This window comes from Prionailurus viverrinus, chromosome A1, assembly GCF_022837055.1.
Source record: "Prionailurus viverrinus isolate Anna chromosome A1, UM_Priviv_1.0, whole genome shotgun sequence".
NCBI classification, from domain to species: Eukaryota; Metazoa; Chordata; class Mammalia; order Carnivora; family Felidae; genus Prionailurus; species Prionailurus viverrinus.
Window position 1 is genome coordinate 211,214,183 of NC_062561.1, and position 20,497 is coordinate 211,234,679.

At 36.2% G+C, this 20,497-nt stretch overlaps 1 long non-coding RNA gene across 2 annotated transcripts in view; it reads right to left on the reverse strand.

The window, feature by feature from the left end:
• Window positions 1-4,540: 4,540 nt before the first annotated feature.
• Window positions 4,541-20,497, reverse strand: part of LOC125168327 (uncharacterized) — a 56,237-nt gene continuing 40,280 nt past the window's right edge. For both annotated transcript variants that reach the window (XR_007153088.1, XR_007153087.1), the window contains 5 exons: window positions 19,174-19,257; window positions 18,539-18,657; window positions 7,434-7,535; window positions 6,290-6,428; window positions 4,541-4,827 (listed from right to left, as the gene is read on the reverse strand). This is a non-coding gene — a long non-coding RNA (uncharacterized LOC125168327). The remainder of the gene's footprint in view (window positions 4,828-6,289; window positions 6,429-7,433; window positions 7,536-18,538; window positions 18,658-19,173; window positions 19,258-20,497) is intronic.

Sequence of the window (20,497 nt, forward strand, 5' to 3'; positions counted from 1 at the left end):
GAATAATAAAATAAAAGTGATGTCAAACTTGTAAAATTCTGTAATCTAATAACTTTGGTTATTTTCAGAGCCTACTTGTAAGTTTGTTTATTGCAATACTCTAGTATCTTACCTCAGTTCATTAAAATACAAAACAAAGTATTATTTCAGCTTCTTGCAACTCACATGAAAGACTATGGTAAATAGTACTATATAGTGTTTGTTTTTATCCTCAACTCTGGAGATCACACAAAATATTTAGACATGTTGGAAAACAAAATGCCAGCCATATATGTAATGCATTTGTTTATTTTATGCTTTGCTTTGTTCCAAAAATACTTGAAGTGGCTTAAAAGAACGTGCCTAATACAAACAGGTAATAATAAGTGGAAATGTCAACCTAACACCTACGTAGTACAAAGTTACTGTTTTTAAGTTGTACATAATGCAAGATGATGAGAATGAACTTAACCTTTTCTGGAGACTAATGCTAGACTTTCAAAGATTATTATTTTGAAATTATTGTAATTGGGAATTATTTGCTTTCAACTTTGTCTCGTTAGAGTTATTTCAAACAAAGGAATGTTTCTTTTGTATCAATTTCAGTATAATAAACTTGAACACTAATATACCTGCCAATGTACCTAATGGTATTTAAATGTTTACTTTGTAAAAATTGAATTTCTATTTCAGAAATAGAGTTTATATTTAACTATGGTATTTTAAACATTTAAAAGTTCTATCTATCTGAACAATATTGAAGAAATAGGTATTGGTTCATCTGACATTGTAATACCTTAACAGATATACATTAGCATTTTATGAGGAAGTTGAACTTCGTTTCACTGGAAATTGCTGTTCCTTCAAAATAATTAGTGCAGTGAAATACTCTCCAACTTTAATAACTGTTTTAACAATATCACCCTTTCTTGACATATGAAAGAAACAGACAACAGCATGTAATATTGTCTTATCAAGTATCTAATCAGGGGGCATAGTTTTCCAAACTGAGGAAAATGTTGCAATAAAAGAATGTGTTGTAAGAAAAAACAAATAAATAAATGAAAGCCTTACCTTTGGAAAAGAAATGCCAATAATAGTATTAGGACTCACTGGAATTTTTTTTCAGTTAAACAACAGTGAAGATTTTAATCTCCTTTCCACTCAAAAATGAAAAAAATCCCATCTGTGTTAATGGCTTTAAAAATTTTAACTTAAAACCTAGTCTAACTATTTCAAAATAGTTAGAATATCAATTCTTTCTTCATCCCGGACTTTATAATAGAAAACAAACTCAACCTAAACTATACTGGTGTTTTTTGTTTTTTTTCCAGCTACATTATGTATGTGTGTATGATCTGAGAAACTTTTCATAATTCTTTAAAATGATTTTGGAGAACTTAAAAGTGAATTAATTGAAATAGCTATATGATTAGTTATTATTTATTCAAGAGTTTTTTAATCATTTAGGCTAATGATTGGCAAAACCAGACATGTAAATCAAATAGCAGAAAAAAATTAATCTATAAAGATGAGTTTAAGAAGAGCATTCTAATCAAGTCTGGGCAAGTGAAGGTAAGATTAGGCAGTGACCGTTGAGAGTTAAATATTAATGAGAAATGCACTAAAATGTACCAAACACTGGTTTTCTTCAAAATTTATTTTATGTACATTATATTTATCATTTCACTTAGTAGTGTTATGGGAACATGAGAATTTTATAATAAGTCATATTTTGGAAAGGGAAAAAAGGACTGGAAAATTCATGATCTAACATGATTCTCAGGTAAATATATGTAAGGCAAAAATACAATTGTAATTGACACATAGTAGGTGCTCAATAAATACTTATTGGAAATGAATATGGTGGGTTAATTGGGGCAGCAGAGCTATATGCAAATTCAGTTCTTCTTAGTTATGAATAAACACCTCAAACATTGTTAATAATAGTAATATCACTCTTACTGAAGGACAGCCACTTTATTACAATTATTTGACAATGCTATACTTAAAGGAAATAAAGAAAAACACTTGGGAAACAGCAAAAGATATTAATTGTTAAGACCGTTTTGCCCTGCATATTTTTATTATTGTTATTTCTAATAATGTTTGACACGACATGCCCTTAAGGCAGTTTAAACTCAAAGCTTAGTATTGTAATCACATTAATCTTATTTCAAAGTACATCTGATATGTATGTAATGATAGCCATAACTGTATGTTGCCACCTGGTCTTTAGGCAACATTAGTAACATGATTACAAAAATGGCCATTTGAATTATTATTCACCTTGTACAGATTGGGCTAGGGTTAGTGGAGGTGGGTAGGGAAGGGGCTGGAAGGTAGGTGGTGGACAGGAAAGAGGTTGGGTCTGTGAGAGGGGATTAAGCAGTGCAGGAAGTTATGCTGACACCACTAGGAAGACTCCTCCCAGCATCTGGAGTGCTGCAGGTCACTACCTTCTGCGCAAGGATTTCCCATGACCTGGTGTTCTGGGAAATTCTGGCTAATGGGCTTGTTCCCACACTCAGGAACTCAGAAAGCAAAGACATAGGAGGCAGCATAAATAATGCATCTTCCCTGAGGAGTGAAAACTCGACAGATGGCTTGGTTCTTAGGCTTCTGACCAAGGGCTGCTGATGGACAAATAAAGCAGAAAGAATGGTGACTAATATCTAACTTTCTCAAAAGAAGAACTGGGTAGTCCCAAAATTTCCCCTCCCGTTCCTCCTCTCCTTCTGGAGTTATGTTTTACTTGAAGGAGACATCTGCATAGTAAAATTAAGGGCTATTCACCTGCCCCCAAATCTCCAAATCCAACAGAAAGAGAGAAAGAGATCCTCATGGTGTTAAAGAACCGAGGAGTAGCTTTGAGGAATGTGCTGAAATATCTGATGGTGTAAACATGCTAATACCTCTAAGGTATTGGAGAGGAAGCTGTCATTCACATTTTATTCATTCATTCAGTGAATATTTATTGAGCACCTAGCATTGTCTCCAAGCCATTTTATAGATATAATGCATTCCAAGGACACTAAATGGAAACTGAGTTCAGAGACCAAGAAGGCACTCCTTGTGCTTGCAGCAAGACTGCCCCTTCCTAGGTGTCTTTGCCTCCATCTGTAGGGTCCAGAACACCCTGGAAACCCACCACTCCCTGGTCACAGCTCACTACACTATCTCCCTTTTGCTTCCATCTACTGGCTCTCTGGGTTACTGTGCTTGTTCTCTTGGTTTATCTCCTGACCCACTGCAGGCTACTTCTATCTTAGTTCTTGGTAATGTTAATAAACACATAGGTGATCCTTCCAACACTCTGGTTACTTAGTTTCTTCACACCTCTCTTCCAATAATCCTACCTTAGCACTTCATCTCCATAATTATATCCTAGACTTTATCATTACCAATAATTGTAACAGCTTCATCATCTCAGTTCCCTGCATATTATTCTCTGACAATCACGTTTCTAACTCCTCTCTCTGGACTGTAACTCTAAGAAGGCTTGGGTCAAACCAGAACCATGGTTGGGTCCATTGACGTTACTGTTTGTTAGCCGTCTCCCCTCTTCCTGTTGACCACTTTTCCTTCCTTGCCCAGTGTAAATTCCATAATCAAGCACTATAGTCACTAACTTTTGTTCATCTTCAAATCCCGTGCCCCTCTCTCTTACCTCATCATACTGCCTTCACAAAAGCTCAACCTGGTTAGGCCTGCCATTGCCTACTTTCGGTTTCATTTGAAATCTCTGATAGTTAACCTCATTGGGCCCTTAATGGTTTCTGAGAGATGTCTTGTATTCTCCTAGTCCATTCACTCACTTCCCCACTCTCTTACCTGACAGTTGCATACCTTCTTGTCTCCCTTCAAACCTTCAGCGTCACCTCTCATATCCTCACTTGTCAAGTGTTACTTTTGGATGAATAGTATGGGCTCCTTTTTAAGGCCAATCTCATCTTCTCTTATTTATTAAAATGCACCTGTTGTAGTTCTTCTCTCTCTTTCCTACATTATCATTTCCCACCCCCCTTCTCTCTCCACTGTCATTTCTGTAAACATACAAACATTCCATTTTTTTCCCATCTTTACTTCAATCTGGAAATGTGTATTGAGCATCTAGTATTTGAATCTACCAGTGCTGGAGGAATGGAAGAAAAAAAAAGAATCATTGCATACTTCCCCTACAGACCAGAGGTAGAACTTTGCTAAGAAAGATTTTAGGATTGGGGCACTTGGATGGCTCAGTCGGTTAAGTGTCCGACTACAGGTTAGTTCATGATTTCACGGTTTCACATGTTGGTGCCTCAGTTCAGGCTCTGTGCCGACAGCTCAGAGCCTGGAGCCTGCTTCAGATTCAAGTCTCCCTCTTCTCTGCCCCTCACCCACTTGCATTCTGTCTCTCTCTCAAAAATAATAAACTTTAAAAAATGATTAAAAAAATAAAATTTTAGGATTAAAGACTGTAGATATAATGAGTTATGGTACTTTAATTTCACCTGTAAATTCCCATAATACCAGCTCTCTATTGCCCAGGTAACATCTATGGTAGAAGTTATTTTGCTCGGAGCAGAATATTTTATAAGACTTTCTATACTTTGTATCACCAGAAATGAAAATTTTGAACTTTGTTGTGAATTCTCATGTATAGTACGTAGCTATTTTCCTTATAAACAACAGATAAGACTGCTTCATAAATTAAGGTTAAGGTTATAATAATTGCCTCAATTTATTGTATGTCAATGCATTTACTGATTGCCAGACTCTTGGGTGAGTGTTTTCATCCATTTGTTCACTCAATCCTCACAGCAATCCTGGGAAGCAGGTGGAGTTCCTTAAATTACAGGTAGAAATCTGAGGAAGAAAAAAAAAATTTTTTTAATAAAGGCCCTCCCCATGAGTTTTATAAAATTTTAATTTTAATTAGGGTAACATACAAATTCTTTGAATAGTCAAAGACAAGCAAAAGTATGCATGCAGATGGTCTGAACTAAATAAATCATGTGCACTTGAAAATGAATGCCATCTTATGAAAGAGAACACGTCAATGGCTGCAGTGGATTTATTGTGTGAGTGGTTTCTGCATGACACCAGAAACCCCAAGCAATGACTGGACAATTTAGCCAACAGAAAACTGGTATCATTCGGGGACATGCAGGTAGGAGGGCATGGGCAAGAAAGCAGGAGGGAGTGCCCACTTTTTGTTAGATACAAGACACTTTTTAAGTTAGGTAGCTTAGCTTTTTTTACTCTCAATTTTACATTAAAAATTTTTTTGAACCTATAGAAAAGTTGAAAGAATAGTACAACAAACAATGATACACAATTAATGTAGGTTCCAAAATTAACATTTTGCCGTATTTGTTTCTCCCTAGATATTTATATTTTTTTCTTTATTTAAATGTTTATGTATTTTTGAGAGAGAGAATGCAAGCAGAGGAGAGGCAGGGACAGAGGGGGACAGAGAGCACAGGGCTCTCTGCTGTGCTGACAGGAGAGAGCTCAATGTGGGGTTTGAACTCACGAACTATGAGATCATGACCTGAGCTGAAGTCAGAGCTTAACTGACTGAGCCACCAGGTGCCCCTTATTTTACTTTATTTTGGAGACAGAAAGAGAGAGAGAGCATGAGCAAGGGAGAGGGGCAGAGAGAGAGAGGGGGGGGGGGGAGAATCTTAAGCAGTCTCCGTAGTCAGCACGGAGCCTGACACGGGGCTTGATCCCACAAACCATGAGATCATGACCTGAGCCCAAGCCAGGAGTCAGATGCTTAACTGACTGAGCCACCCAGGTGCCCCTTTTTCTTTATTTTAAAAGTTAGCTGCCCATGTCTTGGTTCTTCAGCATGTAATGCTTGAGAATAAGGATATTCTGGGGCACCTGGGTGGCTCAGTTGGTTAAGCGTCCGACTTCAGCTCAGGTCATGACCTCATGGTTTGTGGGTTCAAGCCCCACATCGGGCTCTGTGCTGACAGCTTGGAGCCTGCTTTGGATTCTGTGTCTCCCTCTCTCTCTGCACCTGTCCCACTCACACTCTATCTCTGTCTCTCAAAAATGAATAAACATTAAAAAAAAAGAATAAGGATATTCTACACAATAACAACCAAATAACTACACTTAACAAATTTAATTTAAATCCATTATTATCATCTAATATGCAGTCTATTTTCAAATTCTCCCAATATTATTATTATTTGGATATTCCAATAATATTCAATATAAATCATTTTTAACTCTGCTTCAGAATCCAATCATAGATCCTACATTGCATTTAGTTGTTAAGTCTTTTTAGTTTCATTTAATCTAGAACACTTACTCAGCCTTTTTCATCTTTCATGACATTATCTGATAGAAGGTTCTAGGCCAGTTGTTTTGCAGACTGTTCCTCAATTTGGATTACTATGACTTTTTTCTCTTATGAATAGATTCACAATAGACATTTTTTGGCAGTCATACTACATAGATAATAAGATGAAGTTTAATATATATTAGATTTTCTTAATAAATGTATTACCATAACTAAGTTTCATTTCAGTAATTTATATGTACATTTTAAATATTTATTTTCTTTGCTTATGATGTAATTTTGCTTAAAACTTAAATGAGATGAAATGTACTGTAGTGTCATGAATTAGAAATTCTTGCAGATTAGCAAATTACATATTTTCAGTGACAAATTTTATTTTTATTTATTTTTAGTTTATTTATTTATTTTGAGAGAGAGTGCGTGGGAGTGAGTGTGGGACAGAGAAAGGGAGAGAGAGAGAATCCCAGACAGGCTCCACCCGGTCAGCACAGAGCCCAATGCAGGGGCTTGAATCCATGAACCATGAGATTATGACCTGAGCCGAAGTTGGGTGCTTAACCAACTGAGCCACCCAAGTGCCCTTTCAAGTGATGCGGCCTAAAATGTGTGAATGTGATTGGCTTAAAATATTTATGTATTTCCTGTGTACAAGGCTGACAAATGCACTATACTATTTTTGTCTAGTTATAATGAAGTTCTAGCAATGTAAACCCTTTTCAGGGGGTTTGCTGCAATGTGGAGTAAAACTAATAAGGTGTTTGATAAGAGATGCCAAATTGTTAGTTATAGAAATAGAAAATAGAGAAAATCTCCTGAGACAGCTTGACATTTATTTACAAAATTTTAATGTGTGCTTTATAATAATAATGGTTGCTGTTTATTGTACATGTACCTCCTACAATTAGCACACAACTTTAAGAGGGAGATATAATTATCTACATTTTATAGGTTGAAAACAAAGCAACTTTTAGCCATTATACTAAGTTCCTTTGGTTTTATCAGTCTATAAAAACACTCACCTTAAGGGATGCTTAAGTGATGCTCACCTTCAGCTCTCTGTTATAGTCATTTGGAAAAGAGATGAGTCCACTGGCCACCATTCCAGAAACTGCTTTTAAGGAAAGGAAGTATGGGAATCCAGAGACTCACTCACCTAACTTCCTTCTGGCCTTTTTCCTCTCAAGTGCAATCTAGATCTGAAGTTGCTTTCCTTTTGAAGCCACCTTGGAAGTGTTAGTCAGATGTTGTCCCCTTCCTGGAGAAATGAACATGTCCCCAGGATCTCGATGTACCTTATCCACAGTAAATTTGCGAAGCAGTTAATTTAAGCTAGGATAATTAAGGGTGATTTGTTTTCAACTTTACTGTTAATAGAAAGTTGACCATAGTTTTTCCTTAGCCATTATTTTAGTTTTTCTGTGACAAGAATACCCACTATTAACATTATTAATTAATATTACTCTGGAATTTCTGTCAATATGACATAACTTTAGGAAAGAGAATTTTCATTATTTACAGACATTATGATCAGATATCAGCAAACTCTACAAAATCAACTAATAATTATTGAAAATGAAAAGCTCAGATTTGAGATAAACACGTATTTTAAAAACCCTTCCAATACACCAGTAAAAACAAGTCAGAAAACAGAACAGAAAAAAAATTCATTCAGAAGAACAATGAAAAACATAATGTACCTAGGAATACCCACAAAATGAGATGTAAGGTAAACAGTCCATATTACTTTGTATCCAAAATAATATGATAAAGCTAAGCTATAATGTTGTTCTGATGCAAAATAGAAAGATCACTGAAACAGAATAGGAAATAGGCAATCAACCCAGGATCTAAGAAAGAATTTAGTACATGATAAAAGAACTATCACAAGTCATTGGCAAGGGAATGTTATTCTCACTGGGCCTTTAACAGTGGATTAACATTGAAAAAGAATCAGTATTGTTTCTAAACCAGTACTGTAAACCAAAATACACTTTGCATGGTTTAGAATGAGATGTAAAAGTTAAAACACACATACACACAACAAACCACAACACTTAAGTAAAGTGGCACCTAAGGACACATCATTATGGTGGCTATGTTAGGCTACGTTAATGGTACCAGTGGAGAACAGTTACAAAGGAACTCTTTGTGGAGATTAGAACATAAGAGCCCAAGGGCCTGCAAGTTGAGGGGATTGTCACGTGGGTGGCTCCTCAAGGAAGAACGTCTTGGGAGAGCTGGCCCTTGGAGGAGGTATCACATTTGGGTTGTTGCAGAAGAGGGGAACACATCCAGGCAATGGCACATTAGTAAAATTATGGTGACAAAAAAAGCCAGGCATTGGGGAAAAAGTGATGCCCCAGGAAGGGGATGGAAGCTCCGGGAGGGTGGAGATTTGCATTTGCTTTGTTCGCTGCCGACCCCCCAGGCCCCTGGTGCTCAGGAAACCCGGTGAAACAATGGCTGTTGTTGGGGAGCAGCCGGTCCCTGGGCCTGGAGGTTCACTCTGCACGTAGGGATTTTGAGACCTTGAGAAGTCTCTGGGCGGCGACCACCCACAGGTGAATGGCGTAAAAAGAGATAAGATGTAGGCATTTGTAAATATAAAAGCAATGAGCGAAAATAAGAAAGAAAAGGTGAAGAGATTTTTAAAAAAGAGCTTTTGAAAGATCTGTATTTTGCAAAGTGTATAAATCGAATCGGAAGGCAAATAAATGGAAAAATAACAAAAAGGGATAAGGTCAGTACATTGGAGATCTCCTAAAAGCTATTAAGACATGAGGATTTATCAATAAATGGACAGGGAAATGAAAATTTTCACAAAGGAACAATTACAAATGACTGACATTTGAAAGAATTCATTTTCTTGATCATAAAAACAAATTTAAAATAATATATTAACTACTTCTACCTCTTTTTAAAAATTAACTAGTAAATGTTAATAAGGATGGTCAACTTTTCAGGAAAGTAATCTACAAACATGTTCAGAGGGCTTTAGATTGTTCATATGTTTTCATTCCTAGGATCTGTTACACTCCTAACTAGAAGCTTTATTAAGGAACCCAGAAATGCTGGCAAAGCTTTCATCCAAAGAGTTTCTTCTCAGTGTTATTTATATAACAAAAAAGAAAAAAATCTATATAAGTAATAATATGGGAAATAATGTTATCCACATAACAATAATAAGTATATAGAAATAGAAATATAAAATATGTAAAAATAAGTAATAATATTATCCACATAATTAAAGTAATAAAAATGTTTTCAAACAATTTTAATGAGTTGGAAATAAGTCATTGTAATATAAAATAAAAGCAAGATGCGAATTTTAAAAAAACTGATTGATGCCAACGTGCATTCTAAACTCCAGGATGGGTGTGTGTGTGTGTGTATGTGTGTGTTTTTATTATGAAAAAAGAATAAACTTAAATTTACATCTTTGTACAACTAATTTTTGCTGTTTTCCCTGGGAGAGTCTTTTATGTCTTGAATAGAGCTCTGAGGATAGTTTTATTTTTCTTGTTTATCATTCTGTTCTTCAATAAAAAGTATTAATTTAGTGTAATATAAACAGTTATACCAACAGCCGAGATGGCTAAGAAAGAAAGCTGCTATTTACATTCTCTTCCTTAAGAGTGTTATGTTTGCTTTGGCTAAATTGCCACTTTGGCAAATTATCATTTTTTTTTTGCATTTATCCATATAAAAAGTGATGTATAAATCTAAAGAAGTAAAGACTTAATATTAACTTCCACTTTTTAAGTCAAATTCTGAAATAAGCATGGTAATGATTAGAATATTTTTACTTTATTATAGAAATATCTTTAAAACAAACGATGGTTAGATTAATAATATTAAAGTAAACATTGAAGGCAGGAAATCCAGTGAACTCTCTTATCATTAGCGCTTAGTTGTCAAAAACGCTTTTATAATAGGAGTAATTTTTTGTTCATACTTCACCCAGCGTCTGATTTTAATTTCAGCATGATCTTCTCTCTATGCCTGATGTGTTAGAACAGCCAGATTTTAAGAATGAACAAATGGAGCGTGTGAAAAATTTGCTTGAAACTACTACTAAAAGATTTCTCCAAATGTTTGGCTAAGCAATCTGATGGAGGCAGTTCTGGGGAGAAGAGGACTTCTGGACATGAGTGTGTTCCTGAAGAATCAGAAAACCAGGGTCTAACAAGTGATGCAAGTGCTATGATTCACTCACTCACTTAATTTGACGATTTAAAACTGTGATAAAAGGCAGGCAAAATGTGGTGTCAAATTCAAAACAAAGTGTGGTGATCTGCCTTGTTTTCAACTTGTTGCTCTCTGATGAAAACACTTTTCCACAAGCAACACTGATGAGCAGATGGTGCTAATAAGACCAATTAAGTGCTAAGCTTCTGGAAATGTTTTTGTTGAGTGACATCTTCAGACTGTTTTCTGCTAACATACATCTTGAGCCATGTGTTTCTAAGGTACAATAGCATTAATACTTATGGTCACTGGAATTTTCATTTTTAAGAATACGGACTCAGACAAGACAGAAAAAACAAAAAACAAAAAAACCCACCAAAACCTTCTGCCCCAATTCCAAAGACAGTATGTGAAATTGAGTGATGAGAGTCTAAAACTTTTGGGACTCTGGGGGGATTAGTCTAGGTCACTCGTTTCTAGTAACTGGTGCATGAAGAAATTTTCTCTGGTCTGCAATGAAGAAAAAAAAATACATAAAGAAACCCCCAAAAGTAATGAATTTGGGGGGGGGATACTTTTTCCCTTTTCCCTCTTAACTTTTACTTTTTTTCCTTGAAAGTCATTGATCTTATTGTTTTATTGATTTCTATCTGCATAATATATTTTATTTGGATGACAGGTAAATAGAATTGAATTAATCATAATATGTTGTCATCATTGATCCATAAGTGATCCTTCTTTATTTTCTTTCTTTTTTTTTTAAATATTTATTCGTTTTTGAGAGACAGAGCGCAAGTGGGATAGGGCAGAGAGAGAGGGAGACACAGAATTCAAAGCAGGCTCTAGGCTCTGAGCTCTAAGCACAGAGCCTGATGCTGGGCTTGAACTCATGAACCATGAGATCACGACCTGAGCCGAAGTCGGATACTTAACCAACCGAGCCTCCTAGGTGCCCCTTTATTTTCTTTATTTTACTTTTATTTATTTATTTGTTTGTTTGTTTATTTATTTATTTTTAAGGTTTATTTATTTTGAGAGAGAGTGCATGAACAAGGGAGGCGCAGAGAGAGAGAGGGAGAGAGAGAATCTCAAGCAGACTCCACACTGTCAGTACTGAGCCCGATATGGGGCTTGATTTCACAAACTATGAGATCATGACCTGAGCTGAGATCAAGAGTCATATGCTTAAGTGACTGAGCCACCCAGGTGCCCCAAGTTTTATTTTTTACATTTACTTTTACTTACCACTCCTCCCACAAAAAGGTGGGATGATAGATAGTCACCAAGCCAAGAACCAAAGTACTACTGATAATTTACATCTACCTAAATATTCTTTTCTTATCTCAACTCCCTGCCTTGTCTCCCTCCCCCAAGTATATGTTGCCTTTTCCCTGCATGTGTGCATTTCCAAATTTCTCCTTTGTATAAGAACAGTGGTCATATTGGATTGAGGCCCACTCTAATGACCTCATTTTAACTTGATTAAGCTCTGCAAAGACTCTGTCTCCAAATTAGGTCACGTTCTGAGATACTGGAGGTTAGGACTTCAACATATGAATTTGGGGGCATACAGTTCAATCCATAATAACAGAGAACTTACTTTTTGTTTATTACTATCAAGTTAACAGTGAGCCTGTCTTGAAAAAGTTCATAGAGGATTGGTTCAAGTCCTTTCCCAGAAAGGAAAATGAGGGGAAAGATAACAAGGAATAATGGGAAAAAAGAAATTTAATAGTGGGTAATTTTTGCCTGCCCAGAATGTTTTTCTTCTTCTTTTGGTAATAATCACCTTGATTTTGTAAATGGGGACCAAAATGGAGTATTCTATGCTACTATGCAGTGTTACTGGAATAGGGATGGCTACAAGACCTATCATGGACCAATCTTAACATCTGAGAATGTTTTTTGGAGCTGTTATTGGAGCTCTTTAGAGAATAGTGTGCTCTCTCTTCAGGGATTGCTGGTGGCCAACTTTGACACCTCTTGAAAAGGACCTAAGTCAACATGGGAGAAAATAGAACTGAAAGATGGAGCAAGGTGGAATTGAGTCATCATCTTGAGTTCGTAGATTCAGCCAGAGTCTTCTAAGTTAAATGTGCTGATAAATTCCCTTTTTGTGTTAGGTTGGGCTTCTGTTATTTGTAACCAAGAGTTAACAGATGCTCATTTAGTTTTTGAGGAAAGGTAATAAGAAAGAGACAATTACATAAGTGAGATAACTTGACACATGCTCCAAGTGAGCACATAAATAACAGGATAGTTCTAAGTCTCCCTAAAGTGGGCTAATATATTGTCTCCCTCCTTTTTCTCTTTCACTGATTACCTAAGAGACTCACTTTTTGACCCCGTTTGGATAATGGGGTTTTTGTTTTGTTTTGTTAAATGTGCTTTCATATTCTTATTATTCCTTCCTCTCCAAAAATAATCTAGTGAGAAGGAAGACACCCAGATTGTCTATCAATGGCTGGGCCTGAGCATCACTGATGAGTTTTTATTCATGTATACTTATTAAATATTTTACTATTAAAATGTGCTCAGAAATTCCATATTTATTTAAGGAAGTGTATTAATCTGTGGGTAGTTGCTAACTTACAAACAGGTTGTAGCCTAGAAATTTGCTAAAAAGAAAAGGCAGGAGTTCAGAATACATCTTCCCACAGAAATAATATTATGTAATGTGATTACATACCCAAATTAGCAAACAAGTCTCTTAAGCTATAGGGCAATTATGGAGAGAGTAGGATGTGTGCTGGATAAGAACTTGCTTCCTGGATCCAGGCTGCCTGAGTTCAAATCCCAGCTTTGCCATTTATGCCACTTACAAGTTTGTCCTTGTGCAAGTTACACCCACTAGAATACTTAAAGTTAAGAAGATTGAAGGTACCAAATTTGACACCAACTATTAGAGAGGAGGTGGGGCAATAGGAACTTTGATACACTGATGGTGGGAATGAAAATTGACACAACCACTTTGGAAACTGTTGGCAGTTTCTTAAAAAATTAAGTACATACTTACTATGTGATACAGCCATCCTACTCCCAAGAGAAATGAATGCATATTTTCACATAAAGATTTGTACATAAATGTTCATAATGACTTTTTGGTAATAGTCTCAAACTGTTAACAGTCGAAAATTTTATCAAGAGGTGAACGGATAAACAAATTGTTGTCCATCTACACAATGGAATATTACTCAGCAATAGAAAGGAACAAACTATTGATACATGCTACAACATGGATTAGTCTCAAAGTAATTATTCCTAGTGAAAGAAACCCGACAAAAATAGTACTTATTGTAGGAATCTGTTTGTATAAAATTCTAGAAAAAAACCCTAATTTATAATGATAAAAAGGAAATTGGGGTTGCTTGGGGATGGGGATGGGTAGTAGAGGGGATTGGATTACAAAGTGGAGGGAGGAACTTTTGGGGATGATGTATTCATATGTCATGGGGGTATTCATATATCAATATTCATCAGATGGTACACTTTACATATGTGGTGTTCATTGTATATTAATTATTCTTAATAAAAGTATTTTTATTATATCTCATAAAATATATTTTTGAAAGGTTCTTTTGTTGCTATTTATGCTTTCTAATTCCTGGAAAGTCTGAAAAATGAACTATTAACATTTGTACTTCGCTCCCCCATTTTTTACTAAAACAATAACAATAACAAAAATTCACACTAGAACAAAACAAGAAAGCAAACAACTCCTCCTGTTTTTTAAATGGAAATTTGAAACTGTAAAAGGCAAAAAAATAGAAATTTATTTCATAAATCGTATCAGCCCACACCAACATTTTATAAATGCAACATATTAAGATATTAGGCACTGTTATTCTATACTCAACCATATTCTCATATTTTATAAACCAAATAACAGAAGTCTTGTACTAGTAAAACATTTCAGCTTTTAATGACACATTTTAGTAATATTAAAATGCCATGAAAACAGAGCCCTTCTAGATTATAGTTTAATAGCTTGAACACTCTTTGCTGACACATTAGTTGCTGGTAATTAGTCGGTTAATCAAAAAAGTGGTCAATGCAATGAGTAGTAAACGAGTCCTAGAGACCTAACACACAGTGTGCTGAGTATAGACAGTACTGTATTATAACCATCAAATTTGCTAAGACTAGATTTTAATTATTCCAACTACTAAAAAGAAACAGTAATTATGCGATGTGATGGAGGTGCTACAGTGGCAATCATATTACAATATATGGATGTATCAAATTAACATGATGTACACCTTAAATTTACACAGTGTTACGTATCAAATATATTTCAATTTTTTTAAAAAGTGGCTGAAGGGAGAAGAAAATAATGCCAAAAGATACATAACATCTCTTAAAACTAAGGTTTGTATTTTGTGCATTCATTCACCAAATCTTCAGTGGAGCTAAGTTCTTTTCTTTGATTTTTGGTTCCCGATTAGAAGCTTTGAATTTTTCCTTTTTTTTTTTTTTTTTTCACAAATCACATTCATTTGCAGTATCTTCAATTTTATAGTTCCTATTTCATTATCTTGGAAATAGAATATAAAGACATTGCAGAACAGTCTGAGGGCACAATCTTTCTGGATTTTTACAACTAAAGATTTTTTTTTTTTTTACAATTGCCTCACTTGCATGTAATTTGATAATTTTTTTTAGCAACTCACTTTTTAAGCATTTTTAAGCATTTGACTTAGTTTTCATAGAATTAGAGTCTAACTCACTTGCACTCGCATTTCTCATTTTATGTAATATTTAGTTGAATTATATAATTATAATTAGTACAACTGGCATCAGCAGACTTGAGGATAAACAGCTGACTCTCAGTTAGCATGAAACCTCAAATGTAGAACCAGGTTTCCTAGGCTTGAGCATTCAGAGCCTTAGGGATATCAATCAATATGTTTTACTCTTAAGCTATTGTTTAGAGAATTCATTTGAAACACTTTAATTTTATACTCTATGTCTTTTATGTAAAAAGGTAAAGTCCAAAGAAAAGATGGTGTAGTCACAGAAAAGTCAAGGATGGCAGTAATTTTAAAGAAAAATTCACAGAATAAGACGACAAAGCAACATGCTAGAAGAGGGGATGTATTAGAGTTATAATTGTGAAAGAAGTAAATATCACATTAGTGAAATATTAACTACATCAGCATTTTGGAGAGGCTTATAGAATCTCAGGGGAAATAATAGCCAAAATTCCAGACCCTATATTACTAATTCTAAATACAGAAACAATGACTTTCATGTATTACAAAAGCAATGAATGTGTCACTGTGACTATTTCAGTTAAGTAATAAAAATAAAAGCATGATTTTTATATTGCTTATCAGTCCTTCCACCTCATCTAGTTATGCATTTTCTACACCAATTTATGACTGCATTTGTATTTTCTACTATTATATTTTCTATTACAGGTTATATGGCAGTTTTGTCTCTGAAATTTCCTGTGGAATTACACAAAAGAAAAATGGCAGACCTTGCATCAATGGTTAGTTTATCATTTTTATCAATCTCTGAGGGGATTCCTAGGAAATATAATTATGCAGTTAGACTAAGAACTTGCCGTATAGCATGTGAATACAGAAGAAAACTAACTACCCATGGAAATTTCTTGAAAGACTGCCAGTGCCCTAAAAGGCGCAAAACTGGTAAAATAAATATTTATTTGGCATGTACAATTTCCATAGCTGGATTAGTGAGTAATAAAATACACACTGGTTCAGTGACTAATGTTTCTATCTCTTCCTACTTTAACTGTACAATTGCTTATTTTAATAGCACAGAGTGTGTTCACATGAAGAGATAAACAAGGTAAGTGGAATCCTTTTATCTATATTCCAACTGATATTCTAGAAGACTATGACATTCAATTTTGAACAAAAATGGAAAACAGTAAATTGTTTTTGTTTTTTCTAAATTTCTATCTAGTTGCATCCTTGATAACAAATAGATAAAGCATCAGTATACTGGAATTTTTATCTACATGTATTCCTTTTTAAAACTTTTTTTTTGGTGTTTTTTATTGTGGTAAAACATACATAACATAAAAGTCACCATTGTAATTATTTTGAAGTGCAAATTTGGTGGCATTAAGTATATTCACAATGTTGTGCACCCATTACTGCTTTTCTATTTCCAGAACTTTTTTTTATCATCCCAAACAGAAGCTTCATATCATTGAAATGATAAGTCCCCATTTCCCCCTGTTCTTAGCTTCTGATAACCTCTATTATCCTTTCTGTCTCTATGGACCTGCTTATTCTAAGTACCTCATGTAAGTGAAATCATATAATATTTGTCCTTTTGTGTCTGGCTTATTTCACATAGCATAATCCTTTGTAGGTTCATCCATGATGTAGCATGTATTAAAATTTCATTCCTTTTTAGGGCTAAATAATATTCCATTATAACACACACACACACACACACACACACACACACACACTTGTGTTTATTCATCTATCTGTTAATGAACATGTGAGTTTTTCCACATTTCAGCTATTGTGAACAATGCTACTATTAACATTGGTGTATCTGTTCAAGTCCCTACTTTAAAAAAAATTTTAAGTAGGTTTCACACCCAGCATGGAACTAAATGTGGGGCTTGAAATCACATCCCTGAGCTCAAGACCCGAGCTGAGATCCAGAGTCAGATGCCTAACTGACTAAGTCACCCAGGTGCCCCCAAGTTTCTACTTTCTTTTGTTTATATATCTGGGAATAGAATTGTGAGGTCATATGGTAATTCTGTGTTTAATTTTTGAGAAACCACCACACTGTTTTCACAGTGGCTGCACAATTTTAAATTCCTATCAGCAAGGCATAGGGTTCAAATTTCTCCATATCCTGTGCCAACACTTGTTATTTTCCATTTTTTTAAATAGTCATCCTAATGGGTGAGAATTCTCTCACTGTGGCTTTGATTTGAATCTCTCTAATGATTAGTGATGTTGAGCATCTTTCTATGTTTTATTGGCCATTTGTAGATCTTCAGCTAGCTCAGTTTGCTTGACTGGGTTAGGGGATGCAGGTGACTCAGGCCTTCACTCCGAGAGGTTGGAGTCATGATCACCCACTGAGGACTATGGCTGCTGCAATCACCTGTTCATAACTATTTCTAGGTAACACCAAGAGATGCCCTCATGAATCCCAAACATTATCCTGCCTATCTTCTCCTGGTAATCAGGGTTTATTTTCTCTAACAGTAGAGTAACCTCTTTCTTTGACTGCTAGCCCACTGGCATGGGGAGCCCAGAGAGACTGGTTGGTAATCAGAATTTCTAGCTCAGTGAAATTCTTACTGTGTTCTCCAGCAGAAGTGTTCTCTTGAGAATGAGAATCTAATCTGACAAAATGTAGAGTTTCAGAGAAGGAAAGCACAGAATCTGAAAATATGTCACTGATCATGGTAGTGAAAGAGATTAATCTCACTTCTTGTTTTCTGGATCTATGTATTCCAACCACAGGGGACATAGCACTATTTATAGAGCTCTGATTTAAAGCTTTCACTACATTTCAGGCACTGTGCTCTCCCCCACCCCCCTTCCCAAAATATTGGCCTTGAATTGGAGAGTTACTCGAGCCTATAAAAGTTTATTTAACCATCTAATAAGCTAGATGCTTTGGAGTAAAGAGGTATGTGCTAAAACTAATGAATCTAGTGCTCATGTGCCCACTGACATACCGCATATGCCATAAGATGGGTCCCTTCATTAGAGGGGACAGTTGTGTCAGTTGCTGTGCTGATAGACCAGTCATTCTATACGCCTCTGAAACTGTTCCCCCCACCCCATCCCTCAGCCAACATAGTGAATCAGAAGTAATACCACAGTCCAGAGAAAATGCAATGTCTAGTGCCTCCAACAATAGTTAAAGAATTCGAGAATAGAGAAGTCCCTAAAAAACCTTTCAAATAAAAACATTTCAGGCTATGACCACAATCATTATAATTAACATTACCACCATTAAGTATCATCCTTACTGCATATTCAACACTTCGCTTCACCCACACTTCACCTCAATCTTTCACAACTGAGAGTCTCAGGAATTGCAGTGAGGTCTTACCGCTGTCTCTGATCGATCCAGTTGCCAAATCCCATCCTAAGCACCTGTCTTCTATGACTACTCCTGGTATCAGTGGTCTGGGTTTAATATCTTAGATTGTGTTTGCTGGGAAATATACTCTGAGGTAGATATTGAAATGCAGAGGGTTTACTGGTATGGTTCTCGAGAACACCACAAGTAAGGGAGTGAGGAGGGCAGGAGTGAGCAGAGGGAGAAGTAGAAGGGTTTGGCAAATCCCATGGAAATCTCTGAAGCTGAGTTTGACCTTCAGAGATGTCTCAGATCGATGCAAGGCTGTTTTGCCCCCAAATCTACCAGTCAATTGTTAGGCTGTGGGAAGGGTTGCCAGCATGGGTGAAGCAGCTCCCTCTGGTCAGGGCAACACTGTGAAAGGTACTCAGCTGTGAACACCAGCAGTCAACTCTCCCAGTGGCAGCAGAGAGGAAGAGAGAGGGGAGCTCTGGGGGGGGGGGGGGGGGTGAGCCACTGCATTTACTACACTAAATGAAAAAGAAAGCAGGGTTGAGACAAGTGCATTGCAGCAGATATTGTATTTGGAAGTGATCTCAGGGAGCAAGAGGGAGGGACAGGAGAGCCAAAAGAGAAGAAGGAAGGCCAGTGCAAAAATGTGCTACCCAGTGGGTCGCTGCTTTAGAAGACTGCCACTGAGTTCTGTGAAATCTGAGGAGTTGTAGGAAATGTGTCACAGAAGTTTCCACCTGGGGAAAAAAAAGAGAGAAGCATTTATCAGTTGGCTGTCATTGGTCAAGGGCAAAGTCCTTAAACCTCCCTGTGGTTCTGGGTTTTCCATGCATGAGTGTGGAGAATGCCAAGAAAAGGTGCTGTCAGATTGCATCTGCAAGAAGCTTGTAGAAGCCAGTATGGAATGGATTACCTCAGAACAGGGTGGAATTGAAAGGGTCTACAAAAAGTATCTAGTACTTCTGGAAATACCTGGCAGAATTTAAAATGTAAACAGTTTATGATCCACAAATTTCACTTACAGAAATTTATACTACAGAAATTTGTGCTTATAGATGCAAACACGTATGTGAATTTGATAGGCTCTAGGGTCAACTGCCTGGGTGTAAGGCCAGGTTCTGCCACTGTGCATGAGGCACCTGTGAACTATGTCATGTCTCACATAGGGATGCTGACAGTGTTAAATAAATTAAACCATGCGCTAGGCTTTGGATAGTGCCTTGCATATAGTGAGGTCTCTATGCATGCCAGTTATTATTAATGTAACTCTTAACTGGATAGTGATTAAAGCTACTGTTTGCAGTGAAAAAAAGATGACAAACTACATACTAGGCAAAGAAATGACAGTATGGCCAAACATAGGAAACTATCACATGTGACATATGTTGTAAGTGAAAAAAACAAAGCAAAGCCAAAGTGTAGAAAAGCGTATCTAGTATGTGCTCCTATTTGTGTAAAAAGCACATTGTAAGTACTTATGCGATAGAGATTATTAGTGCTTGCCACAAGCTGCTTCTCTTCTGCTTCCTGGGCACACAGAAGATTGCTCTTTGCGGTTAAGTGGACCATGTGATTAGCTCTGGCCAGTGTGAGCCCAACAGGAGAGAAAAGCTCCTGTGTAACCTTCCAGCTCTCTCCTCCTGGAAGCCAAATGCTAGGATGGCAGCACCACAAGGTGATGTAGCTTAAACATGTAGTTTGGTACAAAACCAAAAATCTAGCTACTGAGATACTGGGTTAAATTTGCTACCACAGCATAACCCAGCCTATCTTGACTAGTATGATACGATTCTGCAAAGGAGGCAGAGAAAAATGAAAACCTCCTAGGGAGGAAAACCTGGGCACCTATTGGAGTTTGGAGGAGCTGGAGGGCGACTTATTTTGTCCTCTGTATCTTTTCATGTTGCTTGAATTTTTAAACTGCAGGTGTAAGTTAAATTTTTTAATGAAAGAAATTTTAATATTAAGTGTGGTTTG